The sequence below is a fragment of the Lottia gigantea genome (genome assembly GCF_000327385.1).
Source record: "Lottia gigantea unplaced genomic scaffold LOTGIsca_99, whole genome shotgun sequence".
Taxonomy (NCBI): domain Eukaryota; kingdom Metazoa; phylum Mollusca; class Gastropoda; family Lottiidae; genus Lottia; species Lottia gigantea.
The window spans coordinates 434,149-443,772 of NW_008711185.1; positions in this window are offsets into that span (position 1 = coordinate 434,149).

The following is a 9,624-nucleotide window of genomic DNA, read 5'->3' on the forward strand; positions in this document are numbered from 1 at the left end:
AAATTAACACTTATGTGAAAAATTCAACAACTGTGGTTTATGCACAACAAAAGTGACTATCCATCAAAAGCCAATCAGGCATGGCTGTATCGAAAAAACGTGTCATACTCCCAGAAAGAGTGGCCCTGTCCTTCTATTTCCACTTATGTCCAACAAACATGGTACCCCATCGAATGTAGCTGTGCGACAAATGTGCCTACGATTAGCAAAATATGGCATTTCTACAGATGCAGCATACTATGGCCTACAGATGTTGTCCCGAATTCAGCAACCGTGTCATGTTGTCATCAAATTTGAACCCTCTCAAGGTATTGACAAAATGAATAATGTCAGATATATTCCATTTCTAATATTTGCCGTAGGACACATGACACCACCTTCGAGGATCATGCAGCAAAGTGGTCCCCTCACCTACTGCATGACCACTTCCAGAGTGTCACACTGACCGACCATCCAATTTAGCAAATGGCAATACCCAATTTATCCCTACTGTGAAAGGGGGATTTTCTAAAATTAACACTTATGTGAAAAATTCAACAACTGTGGTTTATGCACAACAAAAGTGACGATCCATCAAAAGCCAATCAGGCATGGCTGTATCGAAAAATGTGTCATACTCCCAGAAAGAGTGGCCCTGTCCTTCTATTTCCACTTATGTCCAACAAACATGGTACCCCATCGAATGTAGCTGTGCGACAAATGTGCCTATGATTAGCAAAATAAGGTATTTCAACAGATGCAGCATTATATGGCCTACAGATGTTGTCCCGAATTCAGCAACCGTGTCATGTTGTCATCAAATTTGAACCCTCTCAAGGTATTGACAAAATGAATAATGTCAGATATATTCCATTTCTAATATTTGCCGTAGGACACATGACACCACCTTCGAGGATCATGCAGCAAAGTGGTCCCCTCACCTACTGCATGACCACTTCCAGAGTGTCACACTGACCGACCATCCAATTTAGCAAATGGCAATACCCAATTTATCCCTACTGTGAAAGGGAGATTTTCTAAAATTAACACTTATGTGAAAAATTCAACAACTGTGGTTTATGCACAACAAAAGTGACTATCCATCAAAAGCCAATCAGGCATGGCTGTATCGAAAAATGTGTCATACTCCCAGAAAGAGTGGCCCTGTCCTTCTATTTCCACTTATGTTCAACAAACATGGTACCCCATCGAATGTAGCTGTGCGACAAATGTGCCTATGATTAGCAAAATATGGCATTTCAACAGATGCAGCATTATATGGCCTACAGATGTTGTCCCGAATTCAGCAACCGTGTCATGTTGTCATCAAATTTGAACCCTCTCAAGGTATTGACAAAATGAATAATGTCAGATATATTCCATTTCTAATATTTGCCGTAGGACACATGACACCACCTTCGAGGATCATGCAGCAAAGTGGTCCCCTCACCTACTGCATGACCACTTCCAGAGTGTCACACTGACCGACCATCCAATTTAGCAAATGGCAATACCCAATTTATCCCTACTGTGAAAGGGGGATTTTCTAAAATTATCACTTATGTGAAAAATTCAACAACTGTGGTTTATGCACAACAAAAGTGACGATCCATCAAATGCCAATCAGGCATGGCTGTATCGAAAAATGTGTCATACTCCCAGAAAGAGTGGCCCTGTCCTTCTATTTCCACTTATGTCCAACAAACATGGTACCCCATCGAATATAGCTGTGCGACAAATGTGCCTACGATTAGCAAAATATGGCATTTCTACAGATGCAGCATAATATGGCCTACAGATGTTGTCCCGAATTTAGCAACCGTGTCATGTTGTCATCAAATTTGAACCCTCTCAAGGTATTGACAAAATGAATAATGTCAGATATATTCCATTTCTAATATTTGCCGTGGGACACATGACACCACCTTCGAGGATCATGCAGCAAAGTGGTCCCCTCACCTACTGCATGACCACTTCCAGAGTGTCACACTGACCGACCATCCAATTTAGCAAATGGCAATACCCAATTTATCCCTACTGTGAAAGGGAGATTTCCTAAAATTAACACTTATGTGAAAAATTCAACAACTGTGGTTTATGCACAACAAAAGTGACTATCCATCAAAAGCCAATCAGGCATGGCTGTGTCGAAAAATGTGTCATACTCCCAGAAAGAGTGGCCCTGTCCTTCTATTTCCACTTATCTACAACAAACATGGTACCCCATCGAATGTAGCTGTGCGAAAAAGGTGCCTATGATAAGCAAAATATGGTATTTCTACAGATGCATCGTATGGGGTGTGGCTGCCTGTGACAAATTTGGATATGATCTTCAAAAGTGGCATTCCTACAGATGTGGTTTATACCCAGCAAAAGGTTAAAAATTCAACAGATGCAATTCAGTATGACAAATGTGGTAGAAAACAAGCCAGCAAACATTGCTTCTGACAACAACAATCTTGGCTTGTGTGTCAAAAATGGAAAATATTTCTAACAAGATACGCCCAAATTTTCATTATATCAAGGGTGGTCGCCAATCTGTGTCGAATCCTTCCAAAAATGTAACTTGTCATAGATATTGTTGATTTAAACGAACAGATAAAATTCTGGCATAAACTGTTACCTCCATCTTGTTCACAAGCCAACAAATTTTGATGCAGTTTTACCAAGTTGATGGCAATAACTCAAGTTATGTTTATTGAAAAATCTCTGTTATAGATGATCACACAAAATTTCATTTGAATACGATGAAAACTGTAGTCTTTACTGTGTTCACAAACAAATTTTGATGCATTTCTCTTCACTTAAGGGCAATAACTCAAAAACCATTCGCAAGATTCCAACTTGTCAAGACCTCATCAATATAAATGATCCCAACAGATAAAAACTGTAGTCATTTTTCTGATACATTTTTCCCAAGTCAAGTTTAATAACACTAAAGCTAATCATCGAAAGATCGTCCTATTTCAACTTGTCCAAGATCTCATCAATATAAATGATCACACTAAATTCCATTCAAATCAGACAAAAACCGTAGTCTCTATTGTGTTCACAAACAAATTTCTCTTCAATTAAGGGCAATAACTCAAAAACCATTCGTAAGATTCCAACTTTTCAAGAACTCATCAATATAAATGATCCCAACAGATAAAAACACCAAATTTCATTCAAATCAGATTAAAACTGTAATCTCTATTGTGTTCACAAACAAATTTTGACAAGTTTTCCTAGGTCAAAAACAGTTCATTGAAAATTCTTACTTAACCGAAATCTCATCAATATAAATGATCTCACCAAATTTCATTAAAATCAGTGGAAAACTGTAGTCTCTCTTATGTTTACAAACAAATTTCCAAACGTTTGCCCAAGTCAATAGCAATAACATCGAAAAATTGTCAAATTCAAACCAGACCAAGATCTTATCAATATAAATGATTACACCAAATTAAATTAAAAACTGTAGTCTCTATCATGTTCACAAACGAATTTCGACACATTTTCCAAAGTCAAGGGCAATAACTCAAAATAGTCAAATTCAAACTTGAACAAGACCTCATTAATATATATCACAACAAATTTCATTAAAATCTGATCAAAACTGTAGTCTCTCTTATTTTTACAAACAAATTTCGCAAGTCAAGGGCTGATTGAAAAAAATCTTCAAATTCAAACTTGACCAAGATCTCATCAATATAAATGCTCACACCAAATTTCATTAAAATCAAATACTGTAGCCTCTATTGTATTCACAAGCAAATTGTTGATGGACCATCAGGCAACGACAAAATACGACTACATTATGTTTTGGTGATTACTAGTCAAGTTTACCAGGTATTTGAGCAGAAGAGAAAATGACACCAACTCCCTTGGTCAAGTTTCGATGAAAAAAAACATTGGCACAATTCATTAGACATAGAGGTTCCAGAACAGATGACTGATCCAGTATCTTAATTGGTCAAAACGACCAGAGTGCAATAAAATACACCCAGACGGACAGTTTCTATGATGCACTTTGACAGGGGCAAATATAAGGAGCTACATATAAGGAGAGAAACAAGATGTACTGTGAGAATCATTCTGTGGTTCAATACTAGAATATTCTTGTAAAGCATGTGTAAAGGGATAATTTCGCAAAACATCCAGCACAGATTGAGCCTTCTACATGTATAAATATCTTGTAGTTACTTGCAGTCTTACTACCATGTATCCCTTTAAATTATAGAGAGTGTGTATGAAGGGGGAAGGAAGTTACCTGCTACATGGGATGATGCACGAGAATAAAATATAACTTACATAACTTTTAAAGCTCTGCCTGTGTTTTCTGGTTGCTCTAAGTAGGCCATGAATTGATCTACCTACAATAATAAGTGAAAATAAGTGATCTTGAGGCAATATCATACACACAAATAAACCAGCTGATAGAGATCAATATCAACTATTCCTATCACTATTCCGAATAAAGAACTCAGCTCTACAAAATTAGTGTTTACAAGTAAAAATATTGGTGTTACTGTCAACGAGTCTGTTCCAAATGGAATATTTTACAAAAATATCAACTTAATTAAGAGAAACTCACCAATTATCAAGAAGTTGAAACACATGTTGTATTTCAATAATTAAACTGACAACATTCAATATCTGAAATAGAAAATAAATGTAAAATTTACTAAATTAAAAAAAAGGGGACATAAAGACCAAACAATTATAGAACTGCAGTATGTATATAGATATAATATGAAATGGGGTTTTAAGTCGTGCTTTTCTGTACCAGATTGGGTTAAAGAAGACAGTATGCCGTGTACAATGTGGGCAATTTTTGACGATTGAAGCATTAGCTTCCTCATTGTTAATTTCCTCAATAAGCAAGCACAACCTGTGGCACAGGGGACATCCCTTAAGGTGGCACGAATGAAGAAAGGGTCACTTATCAATCTTGAGGGCAAGGTAGTTTGTTGACTGATAAAGAAGACTCACCATTTAACAGCTCACTGGAACATAATTTGATATCTATAGACCTACACGTTTCTAACTGATGAGAAGATTTCATACCTGTAATAAATCATTTATTCAAATTAAATAGCAAAAACAGGGATGTTTCCTATTATTTTATGCAAGTGACTCCACTTATCATACATGATCTGATAAATTTGTTAGTCATGTCCTGTTCTGGGCCATTTAGTATTCAACCCACTAATACACAGTAAGTAATGTATGTATCAAATATTGTGTACCATATAAGATTTCCTTGTATGTCAGGAATTGCAGGGTATCTATTTTTTTTAAATGGACTAGTAGATGTAGTGTCTTACCATTTTTAAAAGTACTTTGGATTGTTTAGCATAAATTATGACAACTCTGGATGGTCATTCATTCTAAACACAATCACCAAATATAGATGAAGTTTGTTAAATCAGGGTTAGTGGATTCACCTGCAAAAAAAAAAAACACTTAACATTAACATCTGCATTTGAATCACGTCAAAAGTTTTTTTTTCACTGGCACCAGACCACAAAAATTCACAAGATTCCCCCTTGCTTAAACCTAGGCCTAACAGTTGGAATACCTGAGAAATAATTCAAGTAGTTTTCAGAAAAACCAGAAAGTCGATTATAAAAAAAACTCACCATATATAAAAAAAAAAGATCTATTTGTCAAAAGCGATTTAAAACTTTGCATACTAATAACTTCTCGGAACTGCTGTCACTGTAAAAAGAATAATAATTTTTAGAATACAAATAACATTGTGTTGTGAATTGTTTCAAAAAGAAAATTCTACTAAGTATTAAAGGGCTGCCATACTTTTCTCATAAATCACAAGACAAAAATCAGAATTCTCACAATAGGAAGCTTGCATAATATGACCTAATAACCATCCCCACCTCCTAATTCAAAACCTGTCTACCCTCACCCCTACCTTCAGAACTTGTTTTAAACAAACAATTATAGGACACCATCCCTTTAATACCCCCACCCCCCTATTCCTAAACCTGTCTACCCTCATCTCTACCTTAATTTCTTATTATAAACTAACAATTATAGGGCACTATCCCTTAATACCCCACCCCCTAAATGTAAACCTGTCTATCCTCATCCCTACCTTAATACCGTATTCTAAAACAACAAATATAGGCCACCCACTCTTTAATACCTCACACCCTAATCCTAAACCAGACTACCCTCATCTCTGAAGGGTACAAATTACTTTTTTCTTATTTGCATAAGTCTTTTGCTCTATGGGCCTAAATTGCACAGCAGTTTAAAATTTTGTATAGCACTTTTTAACGTATGAAGTACGGTATGTAAAGGGTCTGAAGAGTATCATTAAACTAAATGATTCTTGAATTGTAATTTAAATACCACTGCAAGATATAAATACCAACAAAAGTTGGCCATGATGATACTCCTGATATCTTCCATGTTATTTTTAAGTCATGAAATAACTTATATTTGTCATATTTATTCTCGTGACATTGAGTCTAAATTTTCAAGGTCACGCGCGTAAGAATCTAGATTGAGAAAAGTCTAAACTAACCGATAATATTTAAACCCCGAGTATTATAACCACCGATGCTATCGGTGTCCCTATTTTTAAAAAAACCAGTTTATATTCCTTACAAGTTTCCAATCAAACTTTGAATGAAGAAAATGGCTTACCTTCTTGTGAATAGTGTCCAATACTTGTCACTCCTTCCAAAAGTGTCATCGTTGAATCCATTATTTTACAGAAAATTCACAAAATAATCTAAAACCATCCAGTATAATACAGATAGTATCAAATAAATCCCAATCCACAGATAATAGTCAAAGATTTCGCACTGAATATATCGAAATAATTCAAAACCATCCAGAATCCAATACAGAATATGTCATAAGTCACGACTGATAAGACCGAAATCCCGCTCAGAAGTGCGCAACCCTGGATATGCAAAGGATGATTTTACGTTAAATTCCTCCCACTTTTTGACTGACAATTTGAATTTCAGCCAATCAGCAGCCAAAATTCTGCATCCACGTGCTCCTCGTGTCAACTCTTCCCGCCAAAAGATTGTTTTGAATTTCTGATGGTTTTAAACTGTCACCTCCTCGTCAATTTGGTGAAAGTTGATAAATTGTTAAAGGAAAATATCCACCAATATTTCAGAATGGCTGGTTGAAAGAATTTTGAATAGAAGTACTGGACTTAAAAATCCTTTGAAAAGTTTAAAACCTGTTCAAAATCTTTGGATCAACGAATAAAGTATATTTCGTTAAGTTACTGAGGGAAAAAATTGCATATGTTTGTGAAGTAAATCACACGGAAGGGGACCTTTAATTCTTGACAGAACAAATATCATGATTGCTAGATTCGCGCCAAATATTACCCCGAAATTTAAAGGGATAGAGCGTTACTGTTACAATATAATTCACCATTATTCAAGTTTTAGGCCTAAATCAGGCTAACCTCAAAGAAGATAATTCGAAAATTTACTGAAAAGCTTTGACTTTGTGACTACATAAATGTGGGTTTGTTTGCACGAAATTTTGCAATTATGATCGAGATGAGTGGTACAAATAAGGGGCAGGATGACTCAAATATTTTAGAACACATTTATAATATTTATGCTTATTGTGTAAAGTTATGTTAGTGAACTAAATGTTGGATTATGGTACATCGAGATCAAAGGGTAACGTCAAATTTTAAGTTATAATAACACTGCAAAATCAATTGATGTGATTTAATTATGAGTGGTCACTGACAAATAACCCATGGAATTGAGAGCAATATTAGAAATTCTAAGCGGTTCTATATCAGTTCCCATTATCAGGATTCCTTCCCCATCCTCTCTCCCCCCCTCCCCCCTCCCCTACTCCACGGCTATGGTAATTGTGTAGCTTGCCATTCAACAAGATGCTTCTTACTACAGGCTCGGTGTTAAGCCGTTAGGTTTCCATGCAGCCATAGTCAGTTGGCTTAACTAAATGCTAAGGGAAGTCTCTGTGGTAGTTTAGACACTGGTTGCAATGTTAGCGAAATTGGAACAAAGTGGAAAATAAAGATTTGAGTATTACTGTATTATCTTTTCAAAGCAAAAGACCGACATTTTAGGCCCAGACTTCAATTGAGGGCTCTGTGCCCCTTTTCTAAATTATGGGTTACCCCCGTTTTCAGTATAGATTTCCCCCTGTCAATCAATTTCCCCCTGTTGGTGGTAATAATAAACTACTTAATAATTAAATCATATCATTTGATTGTCAAAATTAGTAAAATGACCCTACACGAAATACAAAATTGTTTCGAATTATTCATTCGTTGTCATTCCCAAATTTGTGCACGGCCCTTGACAGAATTGAGTCTCATTTTATGTCTTTCTAATGCTAATTAACTGCTTCTAGACCACCTTAAAGGTGACTTGTTATTTGGTTGATTAGGGTGCGCAATAATTATGACTAAAAATGGTAGAGTTGTTATTGGCTGCTTTATTAATAATAAAGTCCTTGTTGTTATAGCATGGAGCTTGGACAGAATTTCAACTGGTCATCTTTCCATGCAGTGTTAAGGTTGGATTTGAACTGGTTCAGGATTGTAGATTCCACGACAGAATTTGGTAAAGAATTCCAAGTGTTTACTATGCTGTGACAAAAACAGTTTTTTCTGACATCCAATCTGTTGTTTTCGATGCCTATTACACCCTTCTTCAATATTGGGTACCAGACTGTTACTGCATACTCTATATGTGGTCTGATTAGAGTTTTGTACAGTGACAGGAACATTTCTTTGTCAAGATTGGTAAATGTTCTTTTTATCATTCCTAAAAGTCTGTTTGCCTTTTTGATAGTGTCTGCAATATGTGTTGTGAATTTGGGGTTATCTTGAAAAACTACACTGAGGTCCTTTTCTTGGAAATCTTGGTTAAGGGGTCTGTTTGGGTCTCCTATGTAATAATGGTGTTTCGGGTTGATGAATCCAAAGTGGAGTGACTTGCATTTTTCAATGTTGAACGACATCATCCATTTATTTGACCAGTCTACTAGGTTGTCCAAATCTGCTTGGAGATTGGTGATATCAGACTGCTGTCCAGTAGGTCCCATAATCTTTGTGTCGTCTGCAAATAACTTAATGACTGATTGAACAATTGATGGTATATCGTTTTTTATATATATCACGAAAAGTATTGGGCCTAGGACACTACCCTGAGGGACTCCACTATTAACATCCACCCATGGTGATGTGATTTGGTTCAGCGTGACTTCTTCTGAAAGTCCAAGTAAATTGCATCTGTTGGTATGGCAGAATCTATATTTTCTGTTAGGTAGTCCAGTACTTCCAGAAGTTGAGTGGTGGTTGAACGACCATATCTGAATCCATAGTGATTAGAAGTTAGAAGCGAATTGTCTTCATCATCCCATTTCTTATTAGCGATTCCATTGACTTGACCAATATACTAGGGAGGCCTGTAATTGTTTGATTTGGATTTGGATCTCTTTTTGTAGATTGGAATGACGTTAGCTTCCTTCCAGTTAGTTGGTACTATTCCTTCATTCAGAGATTTTTTGAAAGTATCGATAGGGGCAAGTCAATACCTTTGGATGGAAACCATCTGGACCGGGTGACTTTGAGTGGTCTAAATCCCCTGGCTGTTATAATAATCTCTTCTAGTTTGGTTA